The following is a 21,643-nucleotide window of genomic DNA, read 5'->3' as shown; positions in this document are numbered from 1 at the left end:
TGCACTTTCAATCAGTCTAACCTCTCTAAAGCTAGAGTTGGCATTGAGATTGACCTTACAAAGCCGCTCGTGGAGGTCTTTAACCTACAGATCAATTGAGTCACAATTCATCAGAAAGTGGAATATGAGCAAGTTCAAAAACACTGCAACCTTTGCAAACATGTCGGCCACGACAGCTTGGAGCGCTACACAATGGGCAATGCCCCCCTCCCCCCTCCAAGGGCCAATCAATCGAAAGGAAAGGAGAAAATGGCAACAGAGGAACAACCGGTGCCTGAGACAGCTAAGGCATTTGAGAGAGGTGAATGCTCCAAGTCTGTCCCAACAAGCAGGTACTCTACTAACCACTTTAATGATAATGTTGATAGTGGTAAACATGGTAACGACAATGTTGAAATCAAGACATCGGATGATAATTGTAGTTCAAAAGTGGAGACTGATTTGCATGTTGAAGATAATATCTGCACTGCACACGATGATAACCATGATATTGAAAATATTGCTAAGTGTGATGAAATGGATGAATCCATTCCTGATGTTTGCTGCGACTCCAATAACCCTGTTGTTTGTGATAAGTATTTTCCTACTGGGGGCATGGAAATGCAGTCAGTTGACAAAATAAGATTGGAAGGCCAAAGGAGGAAAAACCAGATCAAACTCTTCAAAATTTTGTCACATTTTGGAGTGGTCGCTGGAGAATTGAAGGCTTGGGACGATACTGATGAATCACAGGGAGAGGATGATGTCACTCCGGTTAGCCCACACCCGATTAAAATTTGGGATCCGGTATGCCACCTGAACCGCAACCCGCTTGACACAGAGGAAGGAGAGCATTTCCATCAGAAGTACCAAAAAAAAAAAAACACTTGTTTTCATGTGGCAATGTAAAGGAGTAGTACTCCTCCTTTTGTATTTCATTGTTTTATTCTGTAATGCTACCTGTTGTTCTTTTTAAATGAAGATGGGACGGGGACCCCAAAAAGCCTACCCCAGCCTCGGGTGCTTTTATTAAAAAAAAAAGAAAAAAAAGACCCTAAACCTAAAATTCTACCACCAAACCACTCATTGTTCAGCCAAACCACCTCCACCAGCAGACTGCCCGCTGCCGGCTCCACCGCAGCTCCGACGCCAGAAAATTTTTCCGGCGAGTGACTGAACACGCGCACCATAGACCGACTCCTATTCCCAACCACGGCATGCGTGTCCCCAGAAACGTCCTAACGCGCCGCCAATCGCCACCCAAAATCTCGGAAATCTCCCCCAAATTGCACCAGTTCCGCCGCGACCTTCTCTTTAGAAATTCGCCGCCGTCACTGAAAATTGTTGGCCACCACATACACCGTTTGATTCCTTTCTCCATGGCGAACAAAAGCCCTCTCAGAATTTCAAATTTCGGCAACCACATCGATTGGGCTTTTAAATTGAACGGCAAAGTCCTTTCCCGTCAATTCTCTGGCGATCAGACGAACCACGGTCGCGGACCACTATGGGTTGATTCATCTCGTTCTTGTGATTCTAAAGAGACCAATTTCTTCCATTTTCATCAAGTCGGTGCTTAAATTGACGCGTTCGTAGTTCTCCGCTTGTTTCCCTTCGCAGCCAGCTTCTCTCCATCGTTTCTCCGCCAAACGATAGCCATTGGAGCGCGGAGAACCACCGTCGTGATCGTCATCACATGGAGAACACATCCATCGGTTTAGATTTGGGCAATGCTCCGACAAGAGTGATGGCCCCTAACTCGGTTGACTTTCCTACACTCAAAGCTACAATGGACCAAGTCAACTCCTCTGAATCTACCCACTGGTCGGACCAGAAATTCCCCACCGTTGCTGAAGCACAACCAACCCCACCACCCTCCAAATCATTCGCTGAAGCACTGTCAAATCCTTCGTTACACCGCACCCGTGCTTCTAATGTGTCGAACCTCCAAAAATTTTTTCTTGCCAATTCAAAACCAGTTGATGTTGGCAAACAGGCCACACTTGATGGGCGACAGACCCTCATCTTTTCTGATATGGAAACACTCTCTTTTGCAGCAGCTTATAGATTTGCCCTTGTCGGTAAATTCTCACATAGAGCACCGCAATGTCTTCACCGACTGGTGGCTGGGCTTGGAATCCAAGAAGCTTTTACGGTCAGTATGATCAATGCTAAACATGTTCTCATATCCATGTCGAATGAAAGGGATTTTTCACGTCTCTGGTTGAGATGATTTGGTATATATAAACCGATGCAGGTTTTTAAATGGACCCCTACATTTACTCCAGCTCAAGAATCCTCCGTTGTTCCGATATGGATTAGCTTCCCTGAACTCCCAGCTCACTTATTCGACAAGGACACCCTCTATGCAGTTCCTAGTATGGTTGGAATGCCACTGCAAATTGATGACTTCACTTTCAACCAATCTAAGCTTTCAAAAGCCAAAGTATGCATTGAAATTGATTTGCTTACACCACTTGTTCAGGAATTTGATATCCAGATTAATGGTATTTCGATCGTACAGAAAGTTGAGTATGAACAAGTGCCGAAATACTGTAATTTGTGTAAACATGTCGGCCACCAAGAATCGGAATGCTACTCCAAAGGAAACAACCCGAAACCAGCATCTCGTCGTTGAAATGAGGAGAGGAAGGAATTTATTGCTGCAATGGATGGGAAAGGCAAGGAAAAGAGATGGAAAGAAGCTACCAACACACCTGCCAAACAAACGCTTGATGCAAAGGGGGAAACGAGTAGCAAACGGATGGAGAGAGGCGAATGCTCGTATATCCAGGTACCTCATGTTGAACCCCAATCTTTGGCTATCAACGAGACTAATTTACATGTTGATAATGATGAGATATTAACTGCTGGTAATGATACCATCGATAATATGCATGTGGTTTATGATAGAAATGGATCAAGTCTATGTAATGTGCATGAGTTTTATTTTGAAGTTGAGGAATGTAGAGATGATGATACTGTTGGGCATTGTTAGGGGGTAAAAAAGGAGACTCCCCTCCAATGTGTTGCTCTTATTCCCTTTTCCCCAACCCCTTTGCTATGCTTATTGAGGAGAATGTGGAGCAAGTGCTCGAAACGTATCAACCTGATCAACAACAAGGTAATGATGATCCGGGAATCGCTAGAAATCAACTAGAGACCTATACTTTTAACCAAGATGCTAACGAACATCTCTCACTGCCTGAGAGTTACTACTATTTTTAAAACAAACTCGTTGAAGAAAAGGAAGAGGAATCATCGCATATTGACAGTGATCATTCCAGTGAGGATAAGGACCCAAGCAGACTGGTATCTCCGTCTTCGTCGAGGGAAGATTGTGTGGTGAGAGGAAAGCAGACACGATCAGGATCCAGTGAAAGGAATTTTCAGCCAGCCATCAGTTTCGACTTTGACACACCTAAGGTGCATGAAGTGACTAGAATTCTGACTAGAAGTAGATCAAAACATGTGGTGCCACCAACCCCATCCCGTTACGTATGAAGATCCTCCTTTGGAATATTCGGGGCATAGGAGAAGCCCATAAACAAAAACACGTGCATTGGAATTGTAAGAAACACAAACTGAAAATGCTTGTGATTATTGAGCCAAAGGTGAAACTCGAGGAACAATATTTCTGTAGAAGACTGGGATTTGACAAGGTCATCAGTAATTCCAATTCCAAAATCTGGTGCTTCATGAAAGAAGACCTTGACTGTGAAATCTTGATCTCGCAAGAGCAATTTCTGTACCTTCGTATCTTTTTAGACTTTTCGCCAAATGGAATTTTGTGCACTTGGGTATATGCTAAACACACCAGAGCAGAAAGACGAGAATTGTGAGATGCGCTCAGAAACATCAACGAGGGAAAAGAATCTTGGATCCTTGGTGGTGATTTCAACACTGTTCTGTACTATAGTGAAAGAAAAGAAAGCGCTGCTCCAAAAATTAGAACGATGGAGGACTTTGGATGATGATGGACTGTGGTCTTCAGGATGCGGGATTCGAGGGTTCTGAATTTACTTGGTCTAGGAACAGACTTTGGCAACATCTTGATAGGTTCTTATTCTCTCACACGAGCACCCAAGCATTCCCCCTATCTCGTATTCAGCACCTCACAAGGAACGTTTCGGATCATTACCCGCTCCTTCTCACGGTCAAACAAGAAATAAAGACAGGTCCCACACCCTTCCATTTCCAGAACATGTGGACTAAGCACCACGACTTCAAGCGCTGTGTGACCTCTTCATGGCAACATCCTATCCATGGCCAAGGAATGTTTGCTATCCAACAGAAGCTCCACCAGATTAAAGCGGCTCTGAAATTGTGGAACACCGAAGTTTTGGGAATATTTTTCAAAATATCACGGATGCTGAACAAGGATTCAAGGTAATGGAATAAGCCTACAATGGGGACCCTTCTGATGAGAATCGCATTGCAATGAATAAAGCAACAGCTGAGCTTACATTTGCTTTATCTGTTGAAGAAAGCTACTGGAAACAGAAGGCGGCTTGTAAGTGGCTTGAGGAGGGGGAAAAAAACACAAAGTATTTTCATTCGTTGACTAAGAAAAAGAGAAAACAATAAAAAATCTACAAAATCCAACATAATGGAGCCACACTCACTAAAGCGGAAGATATCAAAGTTTCGGTTGTTGACTACTTCACACAGGCCTTCAGAAGGGATGAGACGGTGAGTGTTGACGACCTGCATTGGGTCCCTAACATTCTCTTGGAGGAGTACCGGCATCATCTTAATGCTAACCCCCACTATTGAAGAAGTGAAAACAACTTTTTTGATATGTGCCCAAATAGTACGGCAGGTCCTGATGGATTCTCGGCACATTTTTTTCAATGTTGTTGGAAAATTATTGGTCAAGATCTCTACAACGCTGTGTATTTTCCTATCGGGGGTGGAAATCCAAACGAGGAAGAAACGGAATAACCTTCAATAGGCCTCTAAACTTTTCAAAAGTTTGAAATATTTTGGAGTGTTTGCTCGACAACTGAAGGTTTGGGATGACACTGATAAATCAGAAAGGGAAGACGATGATGTCAATCCGGTTAGCCCACACCCAGTGAAAATTCAGGATCCAGTTTGCTCCCTGAACCGTAATCCGGCTGATACAGGGGAAGAAGAGCAGTTCCTTATTCCCTCTCCAACCTCGCCAGAAAAAAAAAACGTGGCAACAGGCAATTTTGATGTTGTGCCATTGAAACCGCTTAGTTCCTTTAAACTTTATGTTGTATCACAATGTAAGGAGTAGTACTCCTCCTTTTTATGCTTTCTTGCATTTTTTTTTGTCATGTTATTTGTTGTTACTTTTTAATGAAGATGGGATGGGGACCCCGATAAGCCTCCGCCACCTTTGGGTGTTTTGACTAAAAAAAAAATCCCTAAACCCTAAACCCTAAAACCACTAAACCCTAAACCCTAAACCTTAAACCTAATAACCTTAACCCTAATAACCCTAAACCCTAAACCCTAAATTGATCGCTGGAACTGGCATCAAAAACAAAATTCACGGTTAGTATGCTGAATAATAGACATGTCTTAATATCTCTATCTTGTGAAGCAGATTATTCTCGCCTGTGGCTGCGGCGTATTTGCTATACTCAGGGGAACCCAATGCGCGTCTTCAAGTAGACTCCTACTTTCACGCCGTCTCAAGAGTCATCAATTTTACCGATTTGGGTTAGTTTCCCGAAGCTGCCAGCACATTTATTCCTCAAGGAAGTTCTATTCACGGTGGCGAGCATGATTGGAACCCCTCTGCAGATTGACGGCACTACACTCAACCAATCCAAGCTTTCCAAAGCAAGGGCATGCATTGAATTGGACCTTCTCAAAACGCGCCTTGAAGACTTTCAAATTCAGATCTATGGGAAAACTATTGTACAGCGTATTGAATATGAGGATATCCCGCACTATTGCTCTTTGTGCAAACATGTTGGGCACCAAAACCAAATTGCTATTCGAAAGGCGATGCTCCCAAACCACCCCCCCTGGAAGCCAAGCATACGTGTTCGGAAGGTTGTTGTTGAGGTGGAGCAGGGCAAAGCAGCAATATAGGAAATTGGTGAGGGCACAAAGACGATGGACCAGCCAGAGCAGCTACAGTCTGCAAAGAACACCAGGTACCACACTGAACATTGAACTGAAACAATGACTAGCGTGAATGCAAATTTTATTCCTGTTGATGATGTTAATATTACCAGTGAGGTCGAAAAAATGGCGGAGGAAACTATGGAATATATTGTGGAGACTGATTCGCCTGCCAATAATCTTGTTGTTGGTGCTATGTATTTTTCTATTGGGGGGGTGGAAATCCAAACAAGGAAGAAACGGATTAACCTTCAACAAGCCTCTAAACTCTTCAAAAGTTTGAAATATTTTGGAGTGGTAGCTCAACAACTGAAGGTTTGGGATGACACTGATGAAGCAGAGGGGGAAGACGATGATGTCAATCCGATTAGCCCACATCCGGTGAAGATTTGGTATACAGAATGCCCGCTAAACCGTAATCTGGCTGATATAGAGGAATGAGAGCAGTTCCTTGTTCCCTCTCCTACCCTGCCAGAAAAAAACAAACGTCGCAACAGGCAATTTTGACACAGTGCCAAAGCAACCGCTTAGTTCATTTAAGTTTAATGTGGTATCATAATGTAAAGGAGTAGTACTCCTCCCTTTATGCTTTCTTGTGTTCTTTTCTGTAGCGTTATCTGTTGTTACTTTTTAATGAAGATGGGATGGGAACCCCGATAAGCCTCCCCCACCTTTTGGTGTTTTGACTAAAAAAAAAAAACCCTAAACCCTAAATCGAAGCTTGCATTTTTCTCTCACTTCTCACTAACGAGTTCGTTTTCGTTAGCAGCTTGGTTAAAGGTACAGGTCTGTAGCTGATTTCTAGAGATTTTCTGATTGTCATCACCTTGTTGATCAGGTTGATTTATTTTGAGCACTTGCTCCCCATTCCCGTCAATAAGCAAAGCAAAGGGGTTGGGGGAAAAGGGAATAAGAGCAACACATTGGACGGGAGCCTCCATTGCTACCCCCTCATAATGCCCAACAATATCATCATCTCTCAATTCCTCAACATTAGAATTTAACTCATGCACATTACACAGACTTGATGCATTTCTATCATAAACCACAGGCATATTATCAATGGTATCATTACGAGCAGTTAATATCTCATCATTATCATCATGTAAATTAATACCATTGATAGCAAAAGATTGGGGTTCAGTATTAGTTACCTGTGTATACGAACATTCACCTCTCTCAGTCCGTTTGCTACTCTTTTTTGCCTTTCCATCAAGCGCTTGTTGGGCGGGTGTGTTGGTAGCTTCTTTCCCTTTTTTTTCCTTGCCTTTCCCGTTCGTCGTAGCAGTAGGCTCCTTGCTCTCCTTATTTCGACAACGAGATGCTGGTTTCGGGTTATTCCCTTTGGAGTAGGGTTCCAAGTCCTGGTGGCCAACATGTTTACATAAAGTGCAGTATTTCGGCACTTGTTCATACTCAATTTTTTGTACGATCGAAATACCATTGATCTGGATATCAAATTCCTGAACGAGTGGTGTAAGCAGATCGATTTAAATGCAGACTCTAGCTTTTGAAAGCTTGGACTGGTTGAAAGTGAAGTCATCAATTTGCAGTGGTGTTCCAACCTTACTAGCAACCGCATAAAGAGCATCCTTGTGGAATAAGTGAGCTGGGAGTTCGGGGAAGCTAACCCAGATGGGCACAACAGAAGATTCTTGAGCAGGAGTAAATGTAGGGGTCCATTTGAATACCCGCATCGGATATTCTTGTATGTACCAAATTCGTCTCAACCAGAGACGTGAAAAATCCGTTTCATTCGAAATGGATATGAGAACATGCTTAGCATTGATCATACTAACCGTAAAAGCTCCATGGATTCCAAGCCCAACTACCAGTCGGTGAATTGCGGTGCTCCTTGTGAGAATTTACCCACCAAAGCGAAACGATAGGCTGCTGCAAATGAAAGCATCACAGTATCAGAGAAAATGAGAGTTTGTCGCCCATCAAGGGTTCCTTGCTTGCCAACATTCGCTGGATTCGAGTTGGCTAGAAAAAAGTTTTGGAGGTCTGATGCGGTAGAGGCACGGGTGTGGTGCAAAGAGGGGTTTGAGAGTGCTTCGGCAAATGATTTGGTGGATGGTGAAGGTGCTTGTGTTTCAGCAGGTAGCTTTTTGTCGAACGAGCGAGTTGAATCAGTTAAGTTGACTCGCCCCGGTTGAGTGTTGAGTGGAGGGAAGTCTGTTAAGTTAGGGGCCATCCCATTTGCCGGAGCAATGCCTATTTCTAATCGAATGGTTGTGTTCTCCATGTCACCACGATCACAACGGTGGTTAGCTGAGCAGCAATGGTCGTCCAACGACCGAGAAACGGCGAAAAAACGATGGCAGTGAGCGAAGAATGGATGAGAACTTCCCACCCGTCGATCTCAGCACCAGGCTGATGGAAATTGATGAAATCGGTCTCTTTAGGATTGCAAGAGCAAGGCGAGTTGAACGGAATTGGGCCGCGACCGCCGTTTGTTTTGTCGCCGGTGAATCGACGAGAAAGGTCTAATGTGGTCAAAGCAAAAGCCCAGTCGATTTGTTGATCCGATTACGAAATTGATTGAGGGCTTTTGTTCGTCTTGGAGGGAGGAATCCAACGGTGTATGTGGTGGCCAGCAATTCTCAGTGACGGCGGAGAATTTCTAGAGAGAAGGTGCTGGAGATTGTGGTGCGATTTGGGGGCGATTTTCGAGTTTTTGGTGGCGATTGGCAGTGCGTCAGGATGTTTCTTGGGACACGCGCGCCATGGTTGGGATCTTCGTTCAACGTCGAGTCGGTGTATGGTGCGCGTGTGCAGTGACTCGCAGGCAAATTTTTCCGTCGGGCGGTGCGGCGTCGGTGCCGCGGCGAGCAGTCTGCTGGTGGTGGTGGCTTGGCTGAATAGTGAGTGATTTTGTGGTGGTAGGTGGTGGAATTTTAGTGTGTGAAAATCTCACACATTTTTAGTGAGAAGGAGGAGAAAATGCAATAAGTTGTTTTTGGGGTTTAGAGTTTAGGATTTAGGAATTGTAAGTTATGAAATTCTTGGAGACACTAATAATACGTTTGCGAAGGTATTCGCCCTGTTTAAAGCCCTCCAGCTCCGTTGAACTTAAAACATTCCACGGATCTGGATTGAGTTTGACGCAAACTGCATCCTCCATCTCGTGCAGCGATCTGAGAAAGCTCACTGGCTCCTAAAGCACATGCTCACGTATATTCGCTTGATGTTGACCTCCTAAGTATGTTATGGAACGCATCGAAAGAATTTTTAACAAGTTCCTCTAGGGTAATACTTGTGATCAGAGAAAACTGAACTGGTCTTCATGAGAAGTTGTCTGCGATCCGACAGACGAAGCGGGTTTTGGGGTTAGAAGAATCCAAGATGTGGTCCATGCATTTCAATTCAAGCTGTGGTGGAGATTCAGGAACCAGAGCTCACTTTGGTCCCATTTCCTTCTGGAAAAGTATTGTACAGGATGTCATCCAGTCTCAGCGAAGCTCTCATACATTGCCTCACCAAACTGGAAAAGAATGTGCCGACACAGAAAAAAAGCGGACAAGCAGATCTTTTGGAGTCTCGGAAAAGGACACATCTCATTCTGGTTCGATAACTAGATTGGCGAAAAACCTCTCTTTGAGATTATGCCTGACTTTGAGTGGAACACAACTCCTGTCAACAACTATTGGGAAAATAATTGCTGGAATGTTGCAAAACTGAGACAGAAGTGCTTACAGTGGACCTGGTTCATCAAATTTGCCAGATACCGTTTGACGTCGACACTAGTGATACACCTCTGTGGAAGTTGAGTGGAGATGGGAATTTCAATATGAAATCCACGTGGAACTCACTGAGACAAAAGAGAGCAACACATCAGCTCGTTAAGGATTCATGTGGAGACTTATCAACAACAAACTCCCAGCTGATGAGAAACTCCAGAAAAAAGGTATTCAGTTGGCCTCCAAGTGCTCTTGCTGTAATCACGTCGAAAGTCTCGAGCACGTGTTCATTGAAGGTAATGGGATTAGATGTGTGTGGGAGCATTTTGCTAGGAAATTTAACATGAACCTTCCTAACATTGATAACATTGTGCTCCTTTTGAACTATTGGAGGATATCAGCATTGGGGCAAAACCACATTAGAATAATTGTTCCCATGCTCATCTTGTGGTTTCGTTGGCTTGAAAGGAATGATGTGAAGCATCGGAATAAAAAATTTAACTTGGGACGCATCAAATGGAAGGTCCACCAACACATTGTCACCACGTTCAAAAGCAAAATGACCAAATGCATCAACTGGAAAGGGGACCGATACGTGGCGAAATCCATGGGACTCGAATTTGGATCGCATTACAAGCCCACAAAACCAAGATCATTAAGTGGACCAAACCGGAGCTTGGATGGATCAAAATCAACATGGATGGGGCCTCTAAAGGGAACCCGGGATGTGCTGGAGTAGGAGGAATTGCAAGAGATGAGGAGGGAGCAATCATATTTGCATTTTATGAAGTTCTTGGAGAAATGAATAATACGTTTGTGGAAGTATTCACCCTGTTTAAAGCCCTCCAACTATGTCAAACTGAAAACATTCCATAGATTTGGATTGAGGTTGATGCGAATTGTATCCTCTATCTCATTCAACAATCAGAGAAAGCGCACTGGCCTCTTAAGCACATGCTCACACACATTCGTTTGATGCTGAAAAAGGTGGAGTACAAAATCACGCATTTCAATCGAGAGGGGAATAAAGCAGCTGACTATCTTGCTAACCTCGCCTGCTCTACAAATAGCTCTAAACTCTTGAGAGGAGAGGAGCTTCAAGGACAACTCGTGGGGATCATCTCATGTGACCAACAAGGCATTCCCTATATCCGAACCAACTGAATCCTTGAATTTTAAAGGAGTCTGCTGTTCTCGTTTTTTGTTGCTTTTATTTCCGCTGCATACATGATTACTCTGTTGTTATTTCCCTCTTATTATTACTGCAGTTTTTCTCAATCGCAGATCTCTGCTGCTGTTAGTTCTTTCTGCTGCAAGACTCCGTTAGCTGCTGCTGTTCACTGTCCTACGAATTTTTCAATGCTGTTAGGATATTATTGGTCAAGATCTCTACGACGCGGTTTTGGATTTCCTCTCGGGATCTACCCCTCCGAAAAATTTCACAACGACTACCATCGTTCTCATTCCAAAGGTTGAGGCTCCATCCACTTGGAAAGATTTCAGGCCCATTAGCCTCTGTAATGCACAGGGAAAATCCTATCCAAATTCATCAACAACCAAATGGTCAAACTGCTTCCCAAAATCATCTCCCCCTCCCAGAGCGGTTTTGTCCAGGGACACATGATCTCTGATAACATTCTCCTTGCACAAGAACTTTCCCACTGTCTTGGAAAAAATGACAGTCTGAGGAACACCATATTCAAGCTTGACATGGAAAAAGCCTATGACCGTGTCAATTGGACATTCCTCTATCAAATGCTTAGTAGAGTGGGTTTCCCAACGCACTGGATTAACATGATCAAGAAACTCATCGAAAATTGTTGGTTCAGTATTTTGATCAACGGTGAAGGGGTGGGATTTTTCAAGTCGACGCGAGGCCTCAGACAAGGGGATCCTTTATCCCCAACGCTCTTCGTTATTGCAGCAGAATGCTTATCCAGAGGACTTGACTGGCTTTTCCAACGGCAGCCCCGTATGAATTTTTTTGCAAGGAGCATGAAGAACATCTCCCACCTGGCATTTGCAGACGATATCATTATCTTCTCGAAAGGGACCCACAAGGATCTCAAGACCCTCATGGAATTTCTTAAGCACTACGAGCTCATTTCTGGTCAGCGCATCAACATGGAGAAAGCTCATTCACTGTCGATAAAAAGACCTCCAACATGAGAATTCGATGCATCCAACATGTCACTGGCTTCAGGCTGAATTACCTTCCGATCACATACCTGGGAGCGCCTCTCTTCAAAGGGAACAAGAAGGGAGTTCTCTTCGACGAACTCATTCAGAAAATTCGAAACAAGATCACAGGATGGGGAAAAGCACTCGTATCCCATGGAGGACGGCTCCAGCTTATCAAAAGCGTCCTCAGTGCCATGTCGACATACCTGCTACAAGTCATGAAGCCTCCTAAGTATGTTATGGAACGCATCGAAAGAATTTTTAACAAGTTCCTCTAGGGTAATACTTGTGATCAGAGAAAACTGAACTGGTCTTCATGGGAAGTTGTCTGCGATCCGACAGACGAAGGGGGTTTTGGGGTTAGAAGAATCCAAGATGTGGTCCATGCATTTCAATTCAAGTTGTGGTGGAGATTCAGGAACCAGAGCTCATTTTGGTCCCATTTCCTTCTGGAAAAGTATTGTACACAATGTCATCCAGTCTCAGCGAAGCTCTCATACATCGCCTCACCAAACTGGAAAAGAATGTGCCGACACAGAAAAAAAGCGGACAGGCAGATCTTCTGGAGTCTCAGAAAAGGACACATCTCATTCTGGTTCGATAACTGGATTGGCGAAAAACCTCTCTTTGAGATAATGCCTGATTTTGAGTGGAATACAACCCCTGTCTACAACTACTGGGAAAATAATTCTTGGAACGTTACAAAACTGAGAGAAGTGCTTACAGCAGACCTGATTCATCAAATCTGCCAGATACCGTTTGACGTCGACACCAGTGATGAGCGGTGATGGGAATTTCAATATGAAAGCCACATGGAACTTTTTGAGACAAACGAGAGCAATACAACAGCTCATTAAGGAAATCTAGTGTCCGTTTTTTACCCAACTATGTCTATCTTCATGTGGAGACTTATCAACAGCAAACTCTCAGTTGATGAGAAACTCCAGAAAAAAGGTATTCAGCTGGCCTCTAAGTGCTCATGTTGTAATCACGTCGAAAGTCTCCAACACATGTTGGGCCCTGGAATCAGGCGGGTGTGGGAGCATTTTGCTAGGAAATTCAACATTAACCTTCCTAATACTAATAACATTGCGCTCCTTTTGAACTACTGGAGGATATCAGCTTAGGGGCAAAATCACATCAGAATGATTGTTACCATGCTCATCTTGTGGTTTAGTTGGCTTGAAAGGAATGATGTGATGCACCGAACAAAAATTTCAACTCGGAACGTGTTAAGTTGTGAAGGTTGATTTGAAGAAGAAAAGGATAACTTGATTCAACTTAGAAATCCCAAGTTGAGTTGGAGAAGGATAACCCGATTCAAAGTTGAGTTGGAGAAGGATAACCCGATTCAACTTAGAAATCCCAAGTTGAGTTGGAAAAAGGATAAGTCATGGCTATATATATACTACTCTTATTAGCATTGTTTTATAGAGTAGAGTAGAGTAGAGTAGAGAGAAAAGAAAGACTTGAGACGAGGGTGAGTGTTGTCTTTCACGTGTGGTGAAGACTTGCATACAAGTGTGTGTGTTGTACTCCTCAATTTTCCTCCTCTTTGAGTGTTTTCTCCTGGCTTGGTATCGCCCCCAGACGTAGGATTTATATCCAAACTGGGTTAACAAATTCGTGTGTCTTTTATCGCCTTCATATTCCAGCTGTTGTCCATCTTAACCCGATCCATTTCCTAACAACTGGTATCAAGAGCCTGGTTCAAGGAGTTAAAATGGAGGAAAAGATTCCAGTCGAACGGTTCAATGGTTCCGACTTTGGGTTTTGGCGTATGCAAATGGAGGCCTACCTGTACGGGTTGGGTTTTGGCGTATGCAAATGGAGGCCTACCTGTACGGGAAGGACCTGTACGAACCACTTGCAGAGAAGCCCGAGAAGATGAGTGATGAAGAATGGAAGGTGCTCGATCGAAAGGCGATGAGCGCAATAATCCTGTCGCTCTCTCAGAATGTCGCCTATCATGTGTAGGGAGCAAAGAGCACGAAGGAAGTCCTACAGACTCTTGCCGATATGTACGAGAAACCCTCAGCAATGAACAAGGTCATGCTGATGAAGAAACTATTCAGGTTGCAGATGGAGGAGAGGAAGTCGGTGGCCGATCACCTCAATGACTTCAACCAACTCACGACACAACTGGCATCTGTGGATATCGTGTTTGACGATGGTAAAAGCGTTAATTTTGCTCTCATCTTTACCTGACAGTTGGGATGTGGTTGTTACTTCGGTAAGCACTTCGTGTGGGAAGGAGAAGATGAAGTTCGACAACATCAGGGATATGATGTTGAACGAGGAAACCTGTAGAAAGCAAACGGGTGGATCATCTGGCTCTGCACTACATACAGAGTCCAGAGGGAGACCTGACACACGGGGTAAATACCGTGGAAGGTCAAGGTCCAGGGGGAAGAACAAGGGCAAGAAGGAGATGGTGTGCTGGAACTGCGAGAAGCCCGGACACATGAAAAGCAAATGTCGGGCGCCAAAGAAGGAAAAGGAGGGCCGGACAGCGAATGCCGCGACGGAAGAGATTGCGGATGCACTCTTGTTGAGTGTGAGCAGTTCTTCCGATGATTGGGTTGTGGATTCAAGGGCCTCATTCCACTCATGCAGCAACAAAGACATCATGGAGCCATACACCTCAGGTGATTTTGGCTTAGTTTGTCTTGCAGATAACAAACCCCTCAAGATTGTAGAAAAGGGAGATGTGCGGATCAAATCAACGAATGGGTCATGTTGGACCCTACATGATGTGAGACACATACCAGGACTGAAGAGGAACTTGATCTCAGTCGGACAGCTGGATAGTGATGGATTCCACACGACGTTTGGAGACGCGAAGTGGAAGATCAGTCGGGGAGCAATGACTTTGGCACGAGGACTAAAGTCGGGAACGCTCTACATGGCGGGAGGATCCAGTTCAAACATCCCCTTTGCAGGAACTGTATCGCAGGCTAACCTGTGTGCCGCTTGGGCCACATGAGCGAGAAAGGAATGAACGTGCTGAAGTCGAAAGGACGGTTGCCCGAGTTAAAATCGGTGGAGGTGGGTCATTGTGCACACTGCGTGTTTGGAAAGCAGAAGCGGGTGAGCTTCTTGACCACAGGAAGAACTCCGAGGAAAGAAAAGTTGGAGCTTGTTCACACCGATTTGTGGGGGCCAGCACCAGTGTCATCTCTTGGTGGATCAACGTACTACATGACATTCGTCGATGATTCCACTAGAAAGGTATGGGTGTATTTCTTAAAAAGAAAATCTGATGCCTTTGATACATTCAGGAGATGGAGGGCACTAGTGGAAAATGAGACAGGTCTACAAGTGAAATGTCTCAGATCGGATAACGGTGGCGAGTACAGCAGTGAAGGTATCAAGAATTACTGCGCCGACCATGGAATTCGAATGCAGAAAACAATCCCGGGGACACCTCAGCAAAATGGCGTTGCTGAGAGGATGAACAGAACACTGAATGAGCGTGCGAGATGCATGCGATTGAAGAGCGGACTACCAAAGATGTTTTGGGCAGATGCAGTCAACACGGCTGCTTTCTTGATCAATCGAGGGCCTTCTGTCCCATTGAACAACAGGATACCCGAAGAGGTATGGAGTGGTAAGAAAGTGGATCTTTCTTTCTTACGTACGTTTGGTTGTTCAGCCTATATTTTGAACGATGATCGGACTAAGCTGGATGCTAAGTCGATTAAATGTACATTCATTGGGTATGGGACTGACGAATTTGGGTATAGATTCTGGGATGATCAAAACCGGAAAATAATTCGTAGGAGGAATGTTATATTCAATGAGGATGTAATGTACAACGACAGGAAGGTAAGCCCGGACGATGACAAGAAGGAAAGGGAATTTGTTGATCTCGACATTTCAAATTCCGAGATCATGAGACCAGCAGATACGGATTCAGTGGGAGTTAAGACGGACGAAACCGAACAGACGGAGATAGAGCCAGAACCAGTATCGGAGGAACCGATTACTGAAAGCAGCGACGAAACCGAACAGACGGAGATAGAGCCAGAACCAGTATCGGAGGAACCGATTACTGAAAGCAGCACACCGTTGGCACTGGGTTGAGAACCGAGGCTGAGAAGGGCCCCAGATAGGTACTCCCCCTCTCTTTATTACTTGCTTTTGTCTGATTGTGGAGAACCCAAATGTTACGCAGAGGCAGTCAATGATGTCCACAAGAGCAAGTGGGAGCTTGCGATGAACGACGAGATGAACTCGTTGAAGAAAAACAACACATGGGAATTGTGTCAGCTCCCAAAAGGAAAGAAGGCCCTACAGAACAGATGGGTCTATCGGGTTAAGGAAGAATCAGACGGGAAGAAGCGGTACAAGGCAAGACTCATAGTAAAGGGATTCCAACAAAGATACGGTATTAACTTTACTGATCTTTTTACACCTGTTGTCAAGTTAACTACTATTCGTCTTGTGTTGAGCATGGTAGCGGCAGAGAACTTGGAGTTACAATAGATGGATGTGAATACAGCCTTCCTACACGGGGATCTTGAGGAGGAGATATATATGGTACAACTAGAGGGGTGTAATGGAGATGATCAGCAAGTGTGTCGCCTGAAGAAAAGCCTGTATGGATTGAAACAGGCTCCGCGGCAGTGGTACAGGAAGTTTGACAACTTCATGCTGGAGATAGGTTTCTCTAGATGCAATGCTGATCATTGCTGCTGCGTGAAGAGGTTCGATGAGTTTTTTATCATTCTACTCCTGTATGTTGATGACATGTTGATAGCAGGATCAACCTGTTGTCAAGTTAACTACTATTCGTCTTGTGTTGAGCATGGTAGCGGCAGAGAACTTGGAGTTACAATAGATGGATGTGAATACAGCCTTCCTACACGGGGATCTTGAGGAGGAGATATATATGGTACAACTAGAGGGGTGTAATGGAGATGATCAGCAAGTGTGTCGCCTGAAGAAAAGCCTGTATGGATTGAAACAGGCTCCGCGGCAGTGGTACAGGAAGTTTGACAAATTTCATCCGACAACTTCTGGAGAAGAAGGCACTGCAGCTGGAGAAGATCCAAGGAGAAAAGAATCCTGCGGACATGTTGAACAAGGCGGTTGCGATGGAGAAGTTGAAGTTGTGTACGGCTTCGACTGACCTTGATGACTAGAGTGGACAAACCCGGCGGTACCAAGAAAGAAGTGGAGAAAAGCTAATCAATCTTCAAGTGGGAGATTGTTAAGTTGTGAAGGTTGATTTGAAGAAGAAAAGGATAACCTGATTCAACTTAGAAATCCCAAGTTGAGTTGGAGAAGGATAACCCGATTCAAAGTTGAGTTGGAGAAGGATAACCCGATTCAACTTAGAAATCCCAAGTTGAGTTGGAAAAAGGATAAGTCATGGCTATATATATACTACTCTTATTAGCAGTGTTTTATAGAGTAGAGTAGAGTAGAGTAGAGAGAAAAGAAAGAGTTGAGACGAGGGTGAGTGTTGTCTTTCACTTGTGGTGAAGACTTGCATACAAGTGTGTGTGTGTTGTACTCCTCAATTTTCCTCCTCTTTTAGTGTTTTCTACTGGCTTGATATCGCCCCCAGACGTAGGATTTATATCCAAACTGGGTTAACAAATTCGTGTGTCTTTTATCGCCTTCATATTCCAGCTGTTGTCCATCTTAACCCGATCCATTTCCTAACAGAACGTATCAAATGGATGGTCCACCAACACATTGTCACCACTTTCAAAAGCAAAACATCCAAATGCATCAATTGGAAAGGGGACCGATACATGGCGAAATCCATGGGGTTCGATCTGGGATCGAGTAACGAGCCCAAAATGAAGATCGTTAAGTGGACCAAACCGGAGCTTGGGTGGATAAAAATCAACACGGATGGGGCCTCTAAAGAAAACCCAGGGTGTGCTGGAGCAGGAGGAATTGCAAGAGATGAGGAGGAAGCAGTCATATTTGCATTTTATGAAATTCTTGGAGACACTAATAATACGTTTGCGGAGGTATTCGCCTTGTTTAAAGCCCTCCAGCTCTGTCGGACTAAAAACATTCCACGGATCTGGATTGAGGTTGATGCGAACTGCATCCTCCATCTCGTGCAGCAATCTGAGAAAGCTCACTGGCTCCTAAAGCACATGCTCACGCATATTCGCTTGATGCTGAAAGAAGTGGAGTACAAGATCACACATATTTACCGAGAGGGGAACAAAGCAGCAGACTATCTTGCGAACCTTGCATGCTCTACAAATGGCTCTAAACTCTTGAGAGGAGAGGAGCTTCAAGGCCAACTTGTGGGGATCATCGAATGTGACCGACAAGGAATTCCCTACATCCGAACCAAATGAAGGAATTCTCAGGGAGTACTCTGCTCTCGAATTTCTCTATTTTCTTACTGCTGCAAACTTGACTTTCTTGCTGTTTTTTTCCCCTTCGCTGCTGCTGTTTTCCCCTCTTATAGTACTCTGCTGCTACTGCCGTTATTTACTGCTGCAAGGCTCCATTTTTCTGCTGTTGTTCGCTGCTCTGCTGCTTTTTTCTTGTTGCTGCAGATCGATGTTTCCTTGCTCTGCTGCTGTTTTCTTGTTGCTGCAGATCGCTGGAAGTCCTTTCCTGCTTCTTTGCTGCTGCTGCTGCATGTCGTTTCACTACTGCTGTTGTTGTTGTTCCTGCCAGTCTGCTGCTTTTTTCACTGCTGCGGTTGCTGCTGTTCCTATCGTTCTGCTGCTCCCAACCTGTTTCTGCTGCTGCTGAAATGGAGGAAAACTCAAACTCAAAAATGGTTACAAGCTACACGGATGATCAGTCCAAACGAACAGCCTTTGGATGGTTCAAACAGGGAGCTTTCCTCACACTTGGCCCTCTTTTTCAGCTTTCTTGATCAAAAAACAGCAAAAAGAGTGACAATTTTTGGCTCAAAACTGCTGCTACAGCTGCTGTTTTTGCTTTGTTGGAACAATTTAAGGCGCTGCTGCAGCAACCACCTCCAAACTGCTTCAAAGTGATGAGATTTTTTCTCAGCTCAGGGAGTTTCCTAAACCTCTCTTTTCATTTTGTCAAGCGCTCAATTAACTCTGGTTTCTGCTGTAGATTCATGGACAAAATGGCACCAACTGTTTCTGATTTTGCTGCAGCATCTTCCTTGTTTCACCAGGAGAGGTAGTGGAACATGGAGGAATTACCAACTTCTTTTCAGACCCTCAAGCTGACCACAGACGGAAGTCCACAACCGAAGGTTATGGTTAATCTTGTACAGGTTTACGATCTCGTAACCTGTCATCCTACAAACCGGGCAATTATGAATACTACAAATGGTCTTTCTCGCTCTATGCATCCACTGCTTCATTCAGCTTACACAGCCTCACTCTCTTCTATCATAAACCAGATACGTTTGTTACACTTGCACACTTCCTTTTCTCATAACATCACTTCTCAAATCACTTGCACAGACACCCTGTTACTTATCTTCAAAACATCTCGGATCACACTTGTCACCTCCACAACCCACCTTGATATCTTGACAGCTTCTCAGTGCATTGAAGGAACTTCTAAGGTCATGGCCTCATTGTTTTTGTGTTGGTTTCAATTAATTGAAGTCTTTCAACCTGTGTTCAAATTCTTCAATAGTAGCCCAATGTCTGCTTTGCTTTCTTTTTTTGAGCTGTTTTATTTTCTTTTCTTTCCTGTATTTTGCTGATGGGGAGCCTACATCGTGTCTCAACATATTCAGTATCAAAGCATGTTAATATGTATATTGAACAATGACAGCACAGACTGCCAATAGACAGCAGCAAAATAGACAGCAGAAAAAACATTTGCAAATGGAGCATGCATGCAGTGTGATCGCCAAATTTAAAGTTGGTGCTGTCATGGCTGAACTTGTTCCTCTTTAATTGGGACAGAGAACAATAGCACTACAAATTCGGAATGTTGGGCAGGTGGTCAGTACAAGCACAATTGATCCAATATAATTTCCTCTACGCATGCACGTCGGGCACGGCAAGCATCGCAACAAGATTGGCAAACAAGGACCCTCACACGACACACACACAAAGATGTTGCGCGGGGCACGACCTTCCGGAGGTGATATCTCCACGCTCGAACCACCGTTTTGCCAATACGACCACTCGTTTTGGGGTGTCTCGACGAGATCTTCGCATTGAAAACGGAGCCACACAGCCACTCCGAGGCTCCAACCGCGAATTGGCGCGGTTGGGGGGTCGAAACTTCAAAAGGCCATAACTTTGCATAGAGACGTCCGATTGGGGCGATTTTGTTTTTTGATTTTGGGTATCTCAACTAGATCTAGCGATCTAAAACAACCGAAGGCGGTTTGGGGGCCGAATTTCTCGAAAAAACGCCTATTTTTTATGTTAATTTGATTTTCAAACCAAACGGCCATGATTTTCAAAATTTGAATCCCATGCATTCGATATATAAAACAGCAGCCACCCCAATTTTTATATTGGAGAACAATGCTCTCAGCCTTAATTTTATAATGTGATTGGCCCATGCTGAAAAATCAAAGTTCATCCCCGCGCACGTTTCTTATTAATTGTTTGTTGTGTTTGTTTCAAACACGCTGCATTGCATAATTGGCATCCCTTTGTTTATTTTTTGGGTCCAAAACCCAAGGTCACAATTTCAAAGCCCCGCATCTCATTTTGGGACAGTATTTGATTGCATTTGTTTAACAAACTTTTGAACTCAACTTTCATCAACGATTCTGTAAGAAATTGTGAAAAATTTATGTACTTTATTTATATGGGATAATTACATTTACATCCCTTGAGTTATGGCATATTTACATAAATCATTCTGTCTTTTAGATAATTACACACATACCTATTGAAATATCATTATTGCCCACGCAAACCACCCCCTAATTTTTAAAAACACTACACAACCCTTAAAAGTGTTGGCATCATTGCACAAACTGCAACTGTTTTTTAGTTATCGGAGGTGGTTCTGTAATTATCCAAAAGACAGGAATGGTTTGTGTGGATAGATCATGGGTCAGAAGTGTATGTTTGATTATGCCTGTTTATACAAATATGCAAATATCTTACATTGGTGGCTCGTGTTGGCCATATTTTAGCGAATCGCAATAGAAGCTCGTCCCCGATGGTTTGCCATTGCGGACGGGATGGCGTTCGGCGCACACAATGCGAATGGGCATCGGCCGCTCACAACACCGTACACCCCCGCTCAAGAGCCCTGCCGGAAAAGCTTGCCAGACTCAAGCACCCTCCTCCCCTTATAATAGGCTTAAAAAAAAAAGTCTTGTGACAGGACTAGACATTGAAAAGGCTGGGGAAGGCACTTTTTTGTCATTTTTGAAGCATTTTAGCGTAGTTTTGCATGAAAATTTGCACGTCACCTCAAAATCACAAGATTAATTCATTTTTGTTGAAATAATTTAGTTTTGATTTATGAAGATAATTATTTAATTATTTTAAGTATTAAAAAATAATAAATAAAAGGGAAAAATGGAAAAAATGTGAAGACACATTAGACAAGTGAGAGAAATATGTTGAATAATATTTTAATTTTTTACGCATCGTATTTGTATCGCGAAATATTTATTTTATTATATTCAGTTATATTATGCGTCCCAAAATTTTGAAAAAGCATCGGTAAAAACTGGAGGGATCAGCAGACGGGCGCCCGTGCAGGAAGCCCCTGCCGACGCGCGCGCGCAGGCAGAAGGG

The 21,643-nt window shown here is 43.9% G+C and overlaps 1 long non-coding RNA gene across 1 annotated transcript in view; it reads right to left on the bottom strand.

Annotated features, from left to right (window-relative positions):
• Nucleotides 19,191-21,643, bottom strand: part of LOC110012321 — a 6,113-nt gene continuing 3,660 nt past the window's right edge. Inside the window, exons 2-3 of the long non-coding RNA XR_002287431.1 lie at nucleotides 20,292-20,293; nucleotides 19,191-19,205 (exon numbers count right to left, since the gene is read on the bottom strand). This is a non-coding gene — a long non-coding RNA (uncharacterized LOC110012321). The remainder of the gene's footprint in view (nucleotides 19,206-20,291; nucleotides 20,294-21,643) is intronic.

The sequence above is a fragment of the Sesamum indicum genome, linkage group LG7 (genome assembly GCF_000512975.1).
Source record: "Sesamum indicum cultivar Zhongzhi No. 13 linkage group LG7, S_indicum_v1.0, whole genome shotgun sequence".
Taxonomy (NCBI): Eukaryota; Viridiplantae; Streptophyta; class Magnoliopsida; order Lamiales; family Pedaliaceae; genus Sesamum; species Sesamum indicum.
Note: the sequence above shows the minus strand (reverse complement) of the source record. Positions and strands in the feature narration are given on the sequence as shown.